Raw genomic sequence first — 20,585 nt, forward strand, 5'->3', positions numbered from 1 at the left:
AGCCTTAAACACCAAGGATTTTTCATTCACTTGAATGATCAGTTCACCTCTATCAACATCAATCACAGCCTTTGCTGTGGCTAGGAAGGGTCTGCCAAGGATGATAGATTCATCCATGCACTTCCCAGTCTCTAGGACTATGAAATCAGTAGGGATGTAATGGTCTTCAACCTTTACCAAAACATTCTCTACAAGTCCATGAGCTTGTTTTCTTGAGTTGTCTGCCATCTCTAGTGAGATTTTTGCAGCTTGTACCTCAAAGATCCCTAGCTTCTCCATTACAGAGAGAGGCATGAGGTTCACACTTGACCCTAAGTCACACAGGGCCTTCTTGAAGGTCATGCTGCCTATGGTACAAGGTATGGAAAACTTCCCAGGATCTTGTCTCTTTTGAGGTAATTTCTGCCTAGACAAGTCATCCAGTTCTTTGGTGAGCAAGGGAGGTTCATCTTCCCAAGTCTCATTTCCAAATAACTTGTCATTTAGCTTCATGATTGCTCCAAGGTATTTAGCAACTTGCTCTTCAGTGACATACTCATCCTCTTCAGAGGGAGAATACTCATCAGAGCTCATGAAAGGCAGAAGTAAGTCCAATGGAATCTCTATGGTCTCATTTTGAGCCTCAGATTCCCATGGTTCCTCATTGGGGAACTTAGAGGAGGTTGGTGCACGCCCACTGAGGTCTTCCTCAGTGGCGTCCATCTCCTCCCTTTCCTCTCCATATTCGGCCATGGTTATGGCTTTGCACTCTCCTTTTGGATTTTCTTCTGTGTTGCTTGGGAGAGTACTAGGAGGGAGTTCAGTAATTTTCTTGCTCAGCTGACCCACTTGTCCTTCCAAATTTCTGATGGAGGACCTTGTTTCATTCATGAAACTTTGAGTGGTTTTGATTAGATCAGAGACCATTGTTGCTAAGTCAGAGGTATTCTGCTTAGAACTCTCTGTCTGTTGCTGAGAAGATGATGAAAAAGGCTTGCCATTGCTAAACCTGTTTCTTCCACCATTATTGTTGTTGAAACCTTGTTGAGGTTTCTCTTGATTCTTCCATGAGAAATTTGGGTGATTTCTCCATGAAGAATTGTAGGTGTTTCCATAGGGTTCTCCTAGGTAATTCACCTCTTCCATTGAAGGGTTCTCGGGATCATAGGCTTCTTCCTCAGATGAAGCATCCTTAGTACTACTTGGTGCATTTTGCATTCCAGACAGACTTTGAGAAATCAAATTGACTTGTTGAGTCAATATTTTATTCTGAGCCAATATGGCATTTAGAGTGTCAATCTCAAGAACTCCTTTCTTTTGATTAGTCCCATTATTCACAGTGTAACGACCCAATTTCTGGTACGTCATGATCATACTAGAAATTGAGCGCTACCAACTTGTCTACCTAATTATTATCTATTATTTATTATATGAGCCTGATTCGTTGTTAAAAGCGTAGTTATTTTACGAGGTACTTTTTTTTAAAAAAAACATTTGGATTAACAAACGGTATCATTCATAATCAATTAACAACTAATAATATATAAAACAGTTACAAACAACCACACATAAACACATCACAAGTAGTTGACAACATTCGGTGATTCAGCCTTTATTAGAATATAGACTGTTAGTTAGAACACCCCTAGATATAGCTAGATAATAACTATATACATATATATACATACAACATCCCAGGTCCTAACCTGTTCAAGAGGTCCCTAAGCTGGCACCCAGGCTAGCCTAGACTCTATACTCACCTAGTCCCTCTAAACTACTAAAGCGAGGGAAAGTACGTTCTAAGTCTTCAAAACTTAAGTCAGGTGGAACATCATCAAAAGGTAGAACATCATTTGTTACTCCTCTGCACGATCAGGCATTGCCATATGACGTCTCTCTGGTACCTCATCAAGTAGCCACACAACAGGAGTCTCGTACACAGGATTTAGGTTAAAGTTCACGTACAAACGGGGTGCGGACATTGGCTGGTCTCACAGTATATACATATAAACAGAGAATGGGATTCACCCTAGACTCAGAAGACTACCTAGAGCGGAATCCTTTTTGCAAACGGTCGTCAGCGAACTACGGAAAGAAACTCTTGCTTCCATCTGAAGGGGGAAGGGAGAGAGAAGGGGTAAGAACTGGGGAGTCCTTAGTAGGGTCGGGGTTATTAGTTACGTTCATTTATTTGGGGTCAATTAGCAGACGAATAACATAATATAGCGAAGCAGTAAACAGAAGATAAAGATAGGATGAGAAAGTAGAGAAAATAGAAAGCAGAACACAAACAAAAGAATACAAGAAAATAAAACATAGAAATAGCATACAAGCAGACAAACACAAAGAAATAGATCACACACAGAAAGGAATGCAACAGAGAATGATGCGCAGACAAGAATGATGCATGTCTAGCCCTAGTGCAGGTAATGAGCTCATCTGTCGGTTACATACCCGCTCCCGACGTTACCCAGCAACCTTTGTCTGGATAAGGCTTTCCTGTTGGCAATATCCACTGCAAGCAACCTTTGTCTTGCAGGGTATCCACTGCAAGCAACCTTTGTCTTGCAGGGCGAAACTTATTAGCCGATATACGCCCAACAGACTCACTGTAAGCAACCTCTGTCTTACAGGAGCAACAATATACTCACTGTAAGCAACCTCTGTCTTACAGGAGCAACAACACACTCACTGTAAGCAACCTCTGTCTTACAGGAGCACATTCATCTTGATACCTCTGTAAGCAACCTCTGTCTTACAGCAAAGCATTATAGCAAGGTATCCCAGGAAAGCGTTCTCAGTGGTCGTACCACCATCTATCTGACTGCCTCTCTGCAGCAGATTCTTACATAATCATTCTTATTATTATCATTCTCATTATTCGTCATCACTTTCACATTCTTATGCAATATCTCTTTCTTTCTCTGTTCAATCATACTATACAAACTTTACATCTTTCACTTTTACAATATCTTGGCTCAAACCATTTCTCTTTATTATATTACTCTTTTCTCTTTGTATCTCTTTACTATGTTCTAGTTACTCTGTTCTCTGTATCTCTTTACTTTTCTCTGATTACTCTTTCTTCTGTATCCATATCACTCTTTTTCTCTTTATCTCTTTACTTTACTCTGATTTCTCTGCTTAACGTATGTATTTTAAAGCTTATGTAAATTTCGGTATGAATAGTTATTCTGCCCCAAGTATAGGTTCATTAAGTCTATACTGAAACAGTTTAACTTTTCATATAATACCTAACCCTAGTCGCAACTCAAGGTCTAACTATGTTGCCCTAGTTCGTTCTCTAGTCTCTGTCTGTTTTTCTGTCGTTAAAACTTTACAGACTTTTTCCCCGATTTTTATCTTTTCTTTAACTTTTATCTTTTCTTTATCTTTTCCTCTCTAACATGTTATTACCACTCCCTAAGTGTTTTATGAAGGTAATTATGAGATTCTGCACTTAAAGTTGTCTTTCTAAAGCTTTTACAGAAAACTGCCTTTTCTGCATTATTTTATTATTTTTATTAAAATATTATTTTTAATTAAATATTATTATTTAATATTTTATTATTATTTATTATTTTATTAATATATTTTCGAAAATTACCTTACCTTTTACTTTTAACCTTTAGAATTTACTTTTTACCACCCATAACTTTCAATATTTCTACTTTTACCACCCTAACTTTCAGAAATTACCAAATAACCCCTTAAACACCAAAATAATTACTTCCTTGCCCTTTCTAAGATCTAAAAGGTGTTCTTCAATGTTCTTCACCACACTCAAAGTGTTCTTCATGTTCTTCATATATTCTTTAAATTCTTTCTCTGTTTTTACCCGTTTTTCAATCTTTTCAGCAACCGATTTTTACCAAAATTCATAATAAATTCCCAGCCACTAAAACCCCATCTTTTTCACATGATTTTAACACAAATTGAACCTCAATTTAGGGCCTAGGGTTCGTTTTTCCAGCAGCCCTCAAGAACAACATTCATAGCTTGAATATCATCAAATTTCATCAAAATTTCAACAAACTTTCAACAAGAATTACTCATACAAACAATCAATTTCAAGCACAGCCAAACCATATCATAATCTCACAACTCAAACACAATCAATCAAGATTAAATTTGTCAAACCCTACCTTGATTTGCTGCTCCAAATCCGGTTAAACTTTCAGGTGGTCCTTAAGCACTTTTTCCTCCTAAATCACATCAAGAACAACTTTAAATCCAAAAGCTCTCAACTGACCAAATCTCACTCAGTATATTAGGAAGAGATATCTCACCTTAGACTTGCTGGAAATTCACGTTTCTTGGCCCTCAAGTCAAGTTAAGCATGATTCCTAAGGAAAAACATCAAGAAAACACATGTTTACATGGTTTTCCTTGAAAACCGAATTGAAGAGGGAGGGAGACAGCCATCTCACCTTATTTCCAGCTTTGATATGTTATATGGTTATGTAGAGGAAGAAGAGAGGATCATTTTGGTGAAATCGGAGTTTTGATTTGAGTTTTAGTTCAGAAGAAATCAAGCTTTGAAGATTTATGAACCAAGAACTTTCTCTCCTTTTTCTCTTAGTGATTTTCGGCCACAATGAGCAAATGAGGCAGCCTTGGGGGTTTTGGGGGTGTAGGGTGAGCTGTGATTGGTTGGCTTGGAGGTGGATTAAAATAATATTAAAATATCTCAGGTGTATAACTACTAAAACTAGGTGTATCGGAACACTTGCAAAAACATCTCTAAAAATTATTTTCTGAGCTACTAGTATAAATGACACTAGTAACATATTTATTATGAGAATAAAACATGTATGATGAGGCCTTAGCATTGCTAAAGTCATCAGAGAGTGCTGGTGCTAAGCTGCACCAGTAAACTGTGAACCCGGTTAAACCGATTTTCTGTTTTTAACTAAAACTGACTAGGTAACCTTATAATATCATTCAAGAAGCTTCTAATACTCATATAATGATAATATTACCCTATTATCTCTCTTCTCTCATGAATCGAGTCCGGTTCATCAAATTGAGACTATTTACGAAAAACCGGATCAAAACTCCTAACCAATACGGTTCAAAAACTATGTTCTTCGTGACTGCATTATCGAGCTTGACTCGGAAAAGGTTCTAGCTTAAAGATGACATAATGACAATGAGGATTGAGATACTTGATGATATATCAAAGGTTCTCCTTTTACCGATCCTCCGGAGTTCTCCGTATCTTTAGAAAAGATCTCACGTACTCGAAAATCAGGGTTGTTACATTCTACCCTCCTAAAAGAAAATTTTGCCTTCAAAATTTCAGCCGCATGCAAGAATCCATCTTCAAGCAGTCTATTTCCTTCAAGCCATCCTGACGAAGATATCAGTTCGTTCCTTACAGCATCTAAATATCACATAGCCATGGCCATGGAGATCATAACAGCTATAAGAATAGTTGTGCCTGACACGAATTTGTCGTTCGGAACTCGATTAAACCATGCCTATTCACAGTCATTGAGGTCTTATCCATACCAAACAATCAATATTAAGGTGATCAGTCTTAATATCTCAAGTTAAGTACGAACATTCCCAAAATGAGCACTTATAGACATTCATGCCAAATGTATCTTAAAGATACCCTAACGGAATGAGACACACAAGCAGAGTATGCAATGAAGCATAGTCAGTCCACTCCCCAGGCTCTACTGGGAACGAACTGCTCTGATACCAAATTGTAACGACCCAATTTCTGGTACGTCATGATCATACTAGAAATTGAGCGCTACCAACTTGTCTACCTAATTATTATCTATTATTTATTATATGAGCCTGATTCGTTGTTAAAAGCGTAGTTATTTTACGAGGTACTTTTTTTTTTAAAAAAACATTTGGATTAACAAACGGTATCATTCATAATCAATTAACAACTAATAATATATAAAACAGTTACAAACAACCACACATAAACACATCACAAGTAGTTGACAACATTCGGTGATTCAGCCTTTATTAGAATATAGACTGTTAGTTAGAACACCCCTAGATATAGCTAGATAATAACTATATACATATATATACATACAACATCCCAGGTCCTGACCTGTTCAAGAGGTCCCTAAGCTGGCACCCAGGCTAGCCTAGACTCTATACTCACCTAGTCCCTCTAAACTACTAAAGCGAGGGAAAGTACGTTCTAAGTCTTCAAAACTTAAGTCAGGTGGAACATCATCAAAAGGTAGAACATCATTTGTTACTCCTCTGCACGATCAGGCATTGCCATATGACGTCTCTCTGGTACCTCATCAAGTAGCCACACAACAGGAGTCTCGTACACAGGATTTAGGTTAAAGTTCACGTACAAACGGGGTGCGGACATTGGCTGGTCTCACAGTATATACATATAAACAGAGAATGGGATTCACCCTAGACTCAGAAGACTACCTAGAGCGGAATCCTTTTTGCAAACGGTCGTCAGCGAACTACGGAAAGAAACTCTTGCTTCCATCTGAAGGGGGAAGGGAGAGAGAAGGGGTAAGAACTAGGGAGTCCTTAGTAGGGTCGGGGTTATTAGTTACGTTCATTTATTTGGGGTCAATTAGCAGACGAATAACATAATATAGCGAAGCAGTAAACAGAAGATAAAGATAGGATGAGAAAGTAGAGAAAATAGAAAGCAGAACACAAACAAAAGAATACAAGAAAATAAAACATAGAAATAGCATACAAGCAGACAAACACAAAGAAATAGATCACACACAGGAAGGAATGCAACAGAGAATGATGCGCATACAAGAATGATGCATGTCTAGCCCTAGTGCAGGTAATGAGCTCATCTGTCAGTTACATACCCTCTCTCGACGTTACCCAGCAACCTTTGTCTGGATAGGGCTTTCCTGTTGGCAATATCCACTGCAAGCAACCTTTGTCTTGCAGGGTATCCACTGCAAGCAACCTTTGTCTTGCAGGGCGAAACTTATTAGCTGATATACGCCCAACAGACTCACTATAAGCAACCTCTGTCTTACAGGAGCAACAATATACTCACTGTAAGCAACCTCTGTCTTACAGGAGCAACAACACACTCACTGTAAGCAACCTCTGTCTTACAGGAGCACATTCATCTTGATACCTCTGTAAGCAACCTCTGTCTTACAACAAAGCATTATAGCAAGTGTTCATACCCTGACCGAGCTCTCCAAACTCGGTAAAGCTGATAGAAGGCCCGACCTCGACCCAAGGCCCACGTTCGAGGTCGGACCTCGGACAAACAGGCCAAAGAAAGGCCCATCAGAAGGAACTAAGCCCAAAACCTAAAGGCCGAAAGGGCCTGGGAAAGGCGGTTCCGCAAAGATAGAGATGAATCTCCCAAAAGATAAGATAAGATAAGAATATCTTATCCAGGGATGATCGCAGCCAACTACTATAAATACACTGGAGCACCCAGGTATAACTCATACTCTGATTCTACATAAAACCTGTTTAATACCCATGCTAACTTAAGCATCGGAGTGTCATTGCAGGTACAACCCCCAGCCGCTCAGCACACCAAGCTCGGGTCACGGAACCCCTACCTCGGGTCTTGCCAGACGACCGAGCTACACGTTTCAGGTAACCCTCGGAACATTGGCGCCGTTGCCGGGGACCTGGAAGTCATCCCTTTACCATGGCGGACGACCCTCCCAACAATAACCACGCTACATCAGAACAAGAAGAGGAAGTTGACACCGGAGAACGGCCGGACAGCCCTCTATCACCACGCACTCCAGGAGGAAACAAACAGAATCGCCCAAAGACATCACCCCCAGACAAAGATCCACAAAATCCCGAAAGAGAAAAAAGTTCGGAGATTCTGGAAACAGTTCGGGCACAACAAAGCCGGCTGAGACAACTCGAAGAGGACGTAAAGAAGCAGAAGGAAACTGAACAGGATCTGAGAAGGGAAGCTCGCAAACGCAGAGAATTGGAAGAAAAACTGCGGAAGATAGAGGCCAACCTAAAAGATCGGACGGAATACGGCACCACTCCCGAAAGCAACCATGATCCCTTCACACAAGAGATCATGAAAGAGAAGGTACCGCGAAACTTCAAACCACCAGATATGGACCTCTACGACGGCACCACCGATCCAAGTCATCACCTCAGCAATTTCAGAAGCAGAATGTACTTAGTCGACGCCTCCGACGCGATTCGATGCAAAGCCTTCCCCACCACTCTCACTAAGTCAGCCATGAAGTGGTTCGACAACCTGCCACCAGGATCAATCTCCAGCTTTGAAGACCTGACCAAAAAATTCTTAACAAGGTTCTCTATTCAAAAGGACAAGGCAAAACATGCCCCCAGCCTACTCGGGATCAAACAAGGCAACCGAGAAACTCTCAGAGAGTACATGGAGCGATTCAACAAGGCCTGCCTGGACATACAACACTTGTCCACGGAAGCAGCCATCATGGGACTAGCAAACGGCCTAAAAGAAGGACCGTTTAGCCAATCCCTATCCAAAAGATACCCGACTTCCTTATACGAAGTACAAGAACGGGCAGGAAAGTATATCAACATGGAAGAAACCTCCCAGCTGAGAGACTCTTCCAGGAAGGAGTCAACCTACCCGCCCCGAGATCGAGATCGGGAACAGAAAAGAAAGAAGAATCCAACTCGGACAAGCCACGAAAATACCACAGCTACACTCCCCTCCGAGTCTCCCTGGTAGACGTCTACAGAGAAGTATGCCACACCGAGAAGATCCCACCACCCAAACCTCTGAAGCACAAGAGAGCAGGAAGAGATCGGTCCGAGTACTGCGAATATCACAGACTCTACGGCCACTCTACTAACGACTGCCACGACTTAAAGAATGTTATAGAAAAGCTAGCCAGAGAGGGAAAACTCGACAGATACATAGCTGAGAAAGGAGAAGAAACCAGAAAGAGAAGACGGGGAGATAACGAAGATCGGGCCGAGCAAACACGAACCCCGCGAACTCCTGAAAGGCACATACACATGATAAACGGAGGTTTCGCAGGGGGAGGGACATCCAAATCCTCACGGAAGAGACACCTCAAAGAAGTCTACCATGTCCGAGAAGACAGCCCCTTACCCGAGTTACCTACTATCTCATTTACCCGAGAAGATGCTCTTGGAATAATACCCGGACACGACGACCCTATGGTGATCACCATCATCCTAGCCAACGCCAACTTACATCGAACCCTGATCGACCAAGGAAGCTCAGCAGATATCCTGTTCAAAGCAGCCTTCGACAAGCTCGGACTCGAAGAAAAAGAGCTAAAAGCCTATCCCACTGACCTGTTTGGACTAGGAGATACCCCGATCCGCCCCTTGGGATACATCTCATTACACACTACCTTTGGAAAAGGCGAGCAAACCAAAACACTAAGCATCGACTACATTGTAGTCGACGTCACTTCAGCATACAATGCCCTCATCGGACGACCAACCCTAAACAGACTAGCGGCTATAGTCTCGACCCCACACCTCTGTATGAAGTTCCCTACCGCAAAGGGAATCGCTACCCTAAAAGGCGACCAAAAACTAGCACGACGATGCTACAACGAAAGCCTGAGCCTAAAAGGGAAAGAGGTCAACACAATAGAACTCGGGCGAGTCCAAGCCCGAGAAGATCTTCGGCCACAACCAGAAGGAGAGACCGAAAAGATCCAGATCGGGAACACACCCGAGAAAGTAACAAACATAGGGGCAAACCTCGAGGCAGGCCTAAAGGAGGAACTCACAACCCTCTTAAGGGAGAATTCCGACCTCTTCGCCTGGAAAGCCTCCAATATACCAGGCATAAGCCCCGACCTGATGTGCCATAAGCTATCAGTATACCCGGGATCCCGACCTGTCCAACAAAGACGCAGGAAGCTCGGGCCCGAACGCATGCAAGCAATAGAAGAACAAGTGCAAGCACTACTAGATGCAGGGTTCATTAGGGAAGTAAAGTACCCCCTATGGCTCGCAAACGTGGTCCTAGTGAAGAAGCCCAATGGAAAATGGAGGATGTGCGTCGACTACACGGATCTCAACAAAGCCTGCCCCAAAGATCCATATCCACTACCGAACATCGACGCCTTAGTCGATGCCGCTTCGGGCTACAGATACCTCTCCTTCATGGATGCATACTCGGGATACAATCAAATCCCGATGTATGGACCCGACCAAGAAAAGACCTCGTTCATAACCCCAAGGGCAAACTACTGCTACGTAGTAATGCCCTTCGGGCTGAAGAACGCAGGGGCAACCTACCAGAGGCTAATGAACAAAGTGTTCTCAGAACACATCGGGCTACAGCTAGAGGTGTACGTCGACGACATGCTAGTAAAGACACAAGAAGACAGAAACTTGGTCGCTGACCTCAGCAGTATCTTCGACACCCTCCGGAAACACAACATGAGACTTAACCCGACAAAGTGCACCTTCGCCGCAGAAGCCGGGAAGTTCTTAGGCTTCACGCTGACTCAGAGAGGCATCGAAGCAAACCCGGACAAATGCCAAGCAATACTCAATATGAAAAGCCCGACGTGTGTCAAAGAAGTACAACAACTAAATGGGAGACTAGCCGCCCTATCAAGATTCTTGGCAGGATCAGCGATAAGATCACTCCCTCTCTACTCACTCCTAAAGAAAGGGAAACCCTTCTCTTGGACCCCGGAATGCGAAAAGGCCTTCCAAGAATTCAAGGAATTCCTCGGGCAGCCACCAATCTTAACCCGACCTCTAAAAGGGGAAGAGCTCGTACTATACCTGTCGGTCGGACATCGGGCAGTCGCCTCGGCACTAATACGAGAAAATGAGGAGGGGCAACACCCCATATACTTCGTAAGCAAAGCACTACAAGGGGCCGAATTAAACTATCAGAAAATAGAGAAATTCGCCTATGCACTAGTGTTCACAGCTCGGAGACTCCGCCCCTACTTTCAAGCCCACACCATCAAAGTCCGGACAAACCAACCCATGAGACACATCCTACAAAAGACAGACATGGCAGGACGAATCCTACAATGGGCGGTGGAATTGTCCGAGTTCGACCTCCACTATGAAGCCCGGACTGCCATAAAATCTCAATACCTAGCCGACTTCGTCGCAGAATACACTGAGACCCCGGGAACCCCACTCTCATGGAATCTGTATGTCGACGGATCCTCAAACAAAACAGGAAGCGGGGCCGGTGTTATACTCGAAAGCGATCAAGGAACACGGATTGAGCTATCCCTAAAATTCGAGTTCCAGGCCTCAAATAACCAAGCCGAATACGAAGCCCTACTAGCGGGACTAAAACTAGCCGAAGAGGTCAGAGCAAAGAGGATCACGATCTTCAGCGACTCCCAGGTCGTCACATCACAAGTAAATGGAAGCTACCAGGCCAAAGACCCTACTATGAAAAAATACCTGGACCAAACACAGGCGCAATTACGACACTTCCCGGAAATACAAATCCAGCACATACCCCGGGAGCAAAATGCCCGGGCAGACGCCCTCTCAAAACTTGCTAGCACCAAGCCCGGAGGGAACAACAGAAGTCTCCTCCAAGAAACTCTACAATCCCCCTCCGTGTTAAGGGAGGAAGAAATACTAAATATATCCGGGCAACAACAAGGATGGATAACCCCCATACTCAACTATCTGAAATCGGGAACTCTCCCCGCCGAAAGAAAAGAAGCTAAAAGGCTTACAAAAGACGCCCAGAACTACACGTTAATCCACGACGTATTATACAGAAGAGGATTCTCAAACCCCCTCCTGAGGTGCGTCCCGACCACATAAACAAAGAGCGTCCTCGAAGAAGTCCACAAAGGCATGTGTGGGAACCATCTCGGAGCCCGGGCCCTGTCCAAGAAAATAGTCAGAGTCGGGTTCTACTGGCCGACCTTGCAAAGAGACGCGGCAGAGTTTGTGAAAATATGCCCCCCTGCCAAAAAAAAAACGCCAATTTTCACAAAGCACCGCCCGAAGACCTCATAAGCATCACCGCACCATGGCCCTTCGCAAAGTGGGGACTCGACCTACTCGGCCCATTCCCACAAGGACCGGGGCAAGTCAAGTACCTCATAGTAGGGGTCGACTACTTCACAAAGTGGATCGAGGCTGAACCCTTAGCCACTATTACGGCTCAGAAAAGCCGTAAATTCCTATACAAAAACATTGTCACGAGGTTCGGAGTCTCCTACTCCATCACAACAGACAATGGAACACAGTTCACAGACACAAGTTTTCAGAACTTGGTGGCCGAGCTAAAAATCAAACAGCAGTTCACATCGGTCGAACACCCGCAAGCCAATGGACAAGCAGAGGCCGCAAATAAAGTCATCTTGGCCGGGTTAAAACGAAGACTCCAAGAGGCCAAAGGGGCATGGGCCGATGAACTCCCCCAGGTATTATGGGCATATCGGACAACCCGCACTCTACAACAGGAGAATCCCCATTCCGACTAGCCTACGGAATGGAGGCAATGATTCCCGTCGAAATAGACGAAGGATCACCCAGAACCATCTTCTACAACAAAGGAGGCAACCCTCAGGCACAAAGGGAAGAACTCGACCTCCTACCCGAGGTCCGAGAAAGAGCCCGAATCAGAGAAGAAGTCTTAAAACGACGAACGGCCCTCAGATATAACCGAAAGGTGATAAAACGAAGCTTCTCCACTCACGACCTGATTTTAATCCGAAACGACATCGGAACACAAAAATCGGGAGAAGGAAAGCTAGCCGCAAATTGGAAGGGGCCCTACAAGTAACAGAAATCTTAGGGACAGGCTACTACAAGATATCCGACCTAGAAGGCAATGAGCTGCCCAGAACCTGGCACGCCTGTAACCTAAGACGATACTACAGCTAGAATAACTTAACCCGAGGTGTACTCTTTTTCCCCACGAGGGTTTTTTAATGAGACACCCGGTTAAGTAGGACACCCGACCTAGTCAAAAGGGTAAACACTTTGTACATATTCTTCTTTTTAATACTAATCAAATTTCTTTATTTTCTCTTTCTCGTTATAAAGCATATCCTAAAAAGTACCCCACCAAGGCGCATTAATTTATGCTCGGCAAAACGCAAAAAATCATTTGCCAAAGGCCATACGAGGTCGGCAAAGATGAAGCGACGAGGTTCAAATTAATGTGAGAAGTTATAAAAGTAACTCTGAAATGGCTCAAAAAGCCAAATAGAAAAGAAGTTACAAAAATAACTTAAAAAAGGCCGACCAAACAACGAAGTCGGACCTGACCAAAGGGGTACTCAAGGATCCCGATGTCCGAGAGTAAACTCGGACCCAAGAAAGAAGCTGGCAAAGAACCAGGACTTCGAGAAACGCTAGCTAAAAAGTTGTTACCCAAAAACAACTAAAAAGCAAAAAGCGAGAAAGTCAAGGCGCTAGCTAAAAAGTTGTTACCCAAAAACAACTAAAAAGCAAAAAGCGAGAAAGTCAAGGCGCTAGCTAAAAAGTTGTTACCCAAAAACAACTAAAAAGCAAAAAGCGAGAAAGTCAAGGCGCTAGCTAAAAAGTTGTTACCCAAAAACAACTAAAAAGCAAAAAGCGAGAAAGTCAAGGCACTAGCTAAAAAGTTGTTACCCAAAAACAACTAAAAAGCAAAAAGCGAGAAGTCAAAGCGCTAGCTAAAAAGTTGTTACCCAAAACAACTAAAAAAGCAAAAGCGAGAAGTCAAAACGCTAGCTAAAAAGTTGTTACCCGAGAACAACTAAAAAGCATAAAAGCGGAACGAGACAATCGAAACACAAAGCATGGCATAATAAAGCTACAAGAGTAGCTAAAATAGCAGAACAGGTGTCCAAAATGTTTGCAGAAAACATCCAAAAAACAAAAAGCCCACAGGTCGGGCAAAAGCACAAAAAGTACAAAAAATTACAGAGGATCAAGGCCCTTTCCAGACTCCGCATCAACACCTGGCTGAAACATGGATATCGGGACTGCAGGAACAGCACCATCGCTTGGAACCTCCATACCAACTCTATCCTCGGCCAAAGGTGAAGTCGGGTTCACGACCGGAGCCTCGGGGTCGGACACCGGAGCCTTGGGGTCGGACATCGGAACCTCATCCTCAACAGGGGCAGGAACAATCTTCCCCTCCACAACCATGTTATCCGTACTGAACAAACTGAGATCCAATTCGGGAGCAAGAACCCGGACCTGATCCCTCAAATTCACAAACATAGCATCCATACCCTTGGCCACATTATCTTCCAGCTCATAAAAGTCATCCCGAGCAGATTGCAGCTTCTCCTTCGTCTCCACAAGCTCAGCATACAGCTTGGTATAGTTCTCCGTCGCCACCCTCGCCATCTCCTCAGACGTCTTCGCCACCGCCACAGCCGCGGTAGCCCTAGTCTTCTCTTCCTCCAAAGACTCCTCCAGCTCGGCAATCCTAGCATCCTTCAGCTGACTAACCTTATCAAGCTCGGACCGGGCCTTCTCAAGTCGGGAGCTGGTCGCCCCAAGGGGAGCTTTCTTAAACTCCCGAGCAATGGCGGCATGAAGGCTAGCCATCCGAACACAACTCCGCGCCATATACTGAAAGTGATGCTCCATGGACGCATCATCAGTAGAAATAAAAGTCTGAGGAAGAATGTGCTGCTCAACCCAACCGAGAGCATCGAAATCCTTGTCATTGAAACCAGCAGGCTCTCGGGAAGTCTTCTGTTTCTTGGGGGGAGGACCCGAGGTCGAGGTCGGGGAAAGCTGACCGGGTCCGGAGGTCGGAGGATCCTGAGTTATAGCTCGGAACTGAGGGACCGGAATGGTCTTCGACCGAGTCTGAACACCAATTGTAGTCTTCTGCGGAGAAGGTCGGGGAGAAGCTTCAGCCTCGATATTCCGAGATGCCGCAGATTTCTTCGCTCGACGGAGAAACTTCATAGAATCAGCCTGAGAAGACATCTCTGCAGAAACGAAACAAAGAGGTTATCAAACAGAAAGATCAAAACAAAGTCAAAATATGAAAATGAAATCTCAAAAAGAGGTCGGGAACTACCTAACTCGGAACGGAGAAGGCTTGGATCTCCCAACATTTTCTTCGTATCCAAGTGAGGTGCCCGACCCCATAGACTGCTCAACACACCAACGAAAGCCTGTTCCACCTCATCTAGACTCTCGAAAGTGTACTTAACCGACACCACACTCTCTTGCCAACAAAGAGGAAACGAAGGCTCCCCACTCTCATCTAAGAAAAAGGTCGGACATCTCCAACAGCCCGGACTTTGAAGTAATAGTTTTTGAAATCGTGAAACGACTCATCATACAAAGTGCAAAATTTCCTACCCTGGTTAGCCCTAAACGAAACCCAGGACACCTTCCCAGCACCCGACCCCGGCTTCGTCAGTACAAACAGATAAGAAAAAAGAGAAACAGAAGGGGAGACGCCTAAAATCTGACACAAAAGTTGGAAAAGCTTTAAAAACGCCCAAGAGTTCGGATGGAGTTGTGTAGGGGCAAGGTTACAAGACCAAAGGACCTCGGATTCCAGGTCGGTGAAAGGAAGACGGACACCTAGCTTGGAGAAGAAACAATCATAAGCATAGAAGAAAAGTTTCTCGGAACTCTCTAACGGCGGAAAACATACCCTCTCCTCGGACTCCGGGGCTGCTAACTCGTAATCCCGCTCAGACTCCCTGTTCTCACAAATACTACACTCCCTACGGAACCTAATCAGATACTCAGAATCTACAACAGACGTGACCCTTAAAGGAGCAGGATCTACCCAACCTAGACCACTCGGAATCTTGGTCGACATTGCTTGAAACACCTTTCGAGACATAAAAAAATCTTGCCTACAAAGAAAGAATACAACAGCAAGACAAAAATCACACAAAGGCAGAAAAACCAAATTCAACAAAAACAAAAGAAAGCAAAGTTCTTTTACAAACAAGAAGGCAGCAACTCGAATAACAAAAATGGATCGGAGAAAAGAGTCCCCCCACACACACATACAAAGCAATAGCGGCGCCTCTTTTCGGGGCAACCCGGGCATAGAAGATATCAGAAAAAAGAAGCGTACGAAGAATAAAAGCAAAAAAAGCAAACCTGGAAAAGAAGAAAGCGACGAGCTCCGACGAAAGGAAAAACAGCGGCGCAGAAAAGAACTCTGAAAAAACGCACAAAAAATGGAAGACGAAGAACAGAGAGAAAGAAGAGAAGATGCTCGAAAAGAAGTGATGAATAAACAAAGAAAAATGAAGAAAGGGGCAAATAAATAAAGCCTCCACAGAGCGCCGCACGGAAATCGAGGAAGAAACGGTAACAAGCAATAAATGCTGAAACGACCGTTTTCAAATTTTGAAAAACTACTATGCCCGAGCTCGACCTTCCGAAAAAAGACGAACTCGGGCAGGGGCACTGTTCATACCCTGACCGAGCTCTCCAAACTCGGTAAAGCTGATAGAAGGCCCGACCTCGACCCAAGGCCCACGTTCGAGGTCGGACCTCGGACAAACAGGCCAAAGAAAGGCCCATCAGAAGGAACTAAGCCCAAAACCTAAAGGCCGAAAGGGCCTGGGAAAGGCGGTTCCGCAAAGATAGAGATGAATCTCCCAAAAGATAAGATAAGATAAGAATATCTTATCCAGGGATGATCGCAGCCAACTACTATAAATACACTGGAGCACCCAGGTATAACTCATACTCTGATTCTACATAAAACCTGTTTAATACCCATGCTAACTTAAGCATCGGAGTGTCATTGCAGGTACAACCCCCAGCCGCTCAGCACACCAAGCTCGGGTCACGGAACCCCTACCTCGGGTCTTGCCAGACGACCGAGCTACACGTTTCAGGTAACCCTCGGAACAGCAAGGTATCCCAGGAAAGCGTTCTCAGTGGTCGTACGACCATCTATCTGACTGCCTCTCTGCAGCAGATTCTTACATAATCATTCTTATTATTATCATTCTCATTATTCGTCATCACTTTCACATTCTTATGCAATATCTCTTTCTTTCTCTGTTCAATCATACTATACAAACTTTACATCTTTCACTTTTACAATATCTTGGCTCAAACCATTTCTCTTTATTATATTACTCTTTTCTCTTTGTATCTCTTTACTATGTTCTAGTTACTCTGTTCTCTGTATCTCTTTACTTTTCTCTGATTACTCTTTCTTCTGTATCCATATCACTCTTTTTCTCTTTATCTCTTTACTTTACTCTGATTTCTCTGCTTAACGTATGTATTTTAAAGCTTATGTAAATTTCGGTATGAATAGTATTCTGCCCCAAGTATAGGTTCATTAAGTCTATACTGAAACAGTTTAACTTTTCATATAATACCTAACCCTAGTCGCAACTCAAGGTCTAACTATGTTGCCCTAGTTCGTTCTCTAGTCTCTGTCTGTTTTTCTGTCGTTAAAACTTTACAGACTTTTTTCCCGATTTTATCTTTTCTTTAACTTTTATCTTTTCTTTATCTTTTCCTCTCTAACATGTTATTACCACTCCCTAAGTGTTTTATGAAGGTAATTATGAGATTCTGCACTTAAAGTTGTCTTTCTAAAGCTTTTACAGAAAACTGCCTTTTCTGCATTATTTTATTATTTTTATTAAAATATTATTTTAATTAAATATTATTTAATATTTTATTATTATTTATTATTTATTAATATATTTTCGAAAATTACCTTACCTTTTACTTTTAACCTTTAGAATTTACTTTTACCACCCATAACTTTCAATATTTCTACTTTTACCACCCTAACTTTCAGAAATTACCAAATAACCCCTTAAACACCAAAATAATTACTTCCTTGCCCTTTCTAAGATCTAAAAGGTGTTCTTCAATGTTCTTCACCACACTCAAAGTGTTCTTCATGTTCTTCATATATTCTTTAAATTCTTTCTCTGTTTTTACCCGTTTTTCAATCTTTTCAGCAACCGATTTTTACCAAAATTCATAATAAATTCCCAGCCACTAAAACCCCATCTTTTTCACATGATTTTAACACAAATTGAACCTCAATTTAGGGCCTAGGTTCGTTTTTCCAGCAGCCCTCAAGAACAACATTCATAGCTTGAATATCATCAAATTTCATCAAAATTTCAACAAACTTTCAACAAGAATTACTCATACAAACAATCAATTTCAAGCACAGCCAAACCATATCATAATCTCACAACTCAAACACAATCAATCAAGATTAAATTTGTCAAACCCTACCTTGATTTGCTGCTCCAAATCCGGTTAAACTTTCAGGTGGTCCTTAAGCACTTTTTCCTCCTAAATCACATCAAGAACAACTTTAAATCCAAAAACTCTCAACTGACCAAATCTCACTCAGTATGTTAGGAAGAGATATCTCACCTTAGACTTGCTGGAAATTCACGTTTCTTGGCCCTCAAGTCAAGTTAAGCATGATTCCTAAGGAAAAACATCAAGAAAACACATGTTTACATGGTTTTCCTTGAAAACCGAATTGAAGAGGGAGGGAGACAGCCATCTCACCTTATTTCCAGCTTTGATATGTTATATGGTTATGTAGAGGAAGAAGAGAGGATCATTTTGGTGAAATCGGAGTTTTGATTTGAGTTTTAGTTCAGAAGAAATCAAGCTTTGAAGATTTATGAACCAAGAACTTTCTCTCCTTTTTCTCTTAGTGATTTTCGGCCACAATGAGCAAATGAGGCAGCCTTGGGGGTTTTGGGGGTGTAGGGTGAGCTGTGATTGGTTGGCTTGGAGGTGGATTAAAATAATATTAAAATATCTCAGGTGTATAACTACTAAAACTAGGTGTATCGGAACACTTGCAAAAACATCTCTAAAAATTATTTTCTGAGCTACTAGCATAAATGACACTAGTAACATATTTATTATGAGAATAAAACATGTATAATGAGGCCTTAGCATTGCTAAAGTCATCAGAGAGTGCTGGTGCTAAGCTGCACCAGTAAACTGTGAACCCGGTTAAACCGATTTTCTGTTTTTAACTAAAACTGACTAGGTAACCTTATAATATCATTCAAGAAGCTTCTAATACTCATATAATGATGATATTACCCTATTATCTCTCTTCTCTCATGAATCGAGTCCGGTTCGTCAAACTGAGACTATTTACGAAAAACCGGATCAAAACTCCTAACCAATACGGTTCAAAAACTATGTTCTTCGTGACTGCGTTATCGAGCTTGACTCGGAAAAGGTTCTAGCTTAAAGATGACATAATGACAATGAGGATTGAGATACTTGATGATATATCAAAGGTTCTCCTTTTACCGATCCTCCGGAGTTCTCCGTATCTTTAGAAAAGATCTCACGTACTCGAAAATCAGGGTTGTTACACACAGGATTCCTTTCAGAAGTGTACATGAATTGGTTATTTGCAACCATTTCAATTAGCTCTTGAGCCTCTGCAGGCGTCTTCTTCAGATGAAGAGATCCTCCAGCAGAGCTATCCAAAGACATCTTGGATAGTTCAAAGAGACCATCATAGAAAATACCTATGATGCTCCATTCAGAAAGCATGTCAGATGGACATTTTCTGATCAATTGTTTGTATCTTTCCCAAGCTTCATAGAGGGGTTCTCCATCCTTCTGTCTGAAGGTTTGGACTTCCACTCTAAGCTTACTCCATTTTTGAGGTGGAAAGAACTTTGCCAAGAAGGCATTGACTAGCTTTTCCCAAGAGTCCAGGCTATCTTTAGGTTGTGAGTCCAACCATATTCTAGCTCTGTCTCTTATAGCAAAAGGGAATAGCATCAGTCTGTAGACCTCAGGGTCAACCCCATTAGTCTTGACTGTGTCACAGATTTGCAAGAACTCAGCTAAAAACTGATGAGGATCTTCCATTGGAAGTCCATGGAATTTGCAATTCTGTTGCATTAGAGAAACTAATTGAGGCTTAAGCTCAAAGTTGTTTGCTCCAACGGCAGGGATAGAGATGCTTCTCCCATAGAAGTTGGGAGTAGGTGCAGTAAAGTCACCCAGCACCTTCCTTGCATTGTTGGCATTGTTGTTGTTTTCGGCTGCCATGTGTTCTTCCTCTTTGAAGAATTCGGTCAGGTCCTCTAAAGAGAATTGTGCTTTGGCTTCTCTTAGCTTTCTCTTCAAGGTCCTTTCAGGTTCAGGGTCAGCTTCAACAAGAATGCCTTTGTCTTTGCTCCTGCTCATAAGAAAGAGAAGGGAACAAGAAAATGTGGAATCCTCTATGTCACAGTATAGAGATTCCTTGAAGTGTCAGAGGAAAAGAAAAATAGAAGAAAGAAGGTAGAAGAATTCGAACTTGATGAGATAAAGTTCGAATTGTGCATTAAGAAGGAGTAGTACTCCATAAATAGAAGGATGTGAGAAGGAGGGAAGAGAATTTTCGAAAATTAATTAGAAAGATGTTAAAAACATTTTAAAATTGATTGATAATTTTTGAAAATTGAAAGTGGAAAAGAAATCAAGGGATTTTCGAAAAAGATTTTGAAATTAGAAATCAAAAAGATTTGATTGAAAACTTATTTTGAAAAAGATGTGATTAAAAAGATATGATTGAAAAATTTGATTTGAAAACAATTTTAAAAGATATGTTTTGAAAACAAATTTTTTTTAAGAGATTTGATTTTGAAAATTAGTGACTTGCCTAACAAGAAAAGATATGATTCAAACATTAAACCTTTCTCAAC

At 42.3% G+C, this 20,585-nt stretch overlaps 1 non-coding gene across 1 annotated transcript; it reads left to right on the top strand.

Annotated features, from left to right (window-relative positions):
• The first annotated feature begins 19,438 nt into the window (after positions 1 to 19,438).
• LOC130964238 (small nucleolar RNA R71) lies at positions 19,439 to 19,542 on the top strand. The gene has a single exon (XR_009080340.1). It is a non-coding gene; the product is annotated as a small nucleolar RNA R71 (small nucleolar RNA).
• The last annotated feature ends 1,043 nt before the right edge of the window (positions 19,543 to 20,585 follow it).

Source organism: Arachis stenosperma, chromosome 2, assembly GCF_014773155.1.
Source record: "Arachis stenosperma cultivar V10309 chromosome 2, arast.V10309.gnm1.PFL2, whole genome shotgun sequence".
NCBI classification, from domain to species: Eukaryota; Viridiplantae; Streptophyta; class Magnoliopsida; order Fabales; family Fabaceae; genus Arachis; species Arachis stenosperma.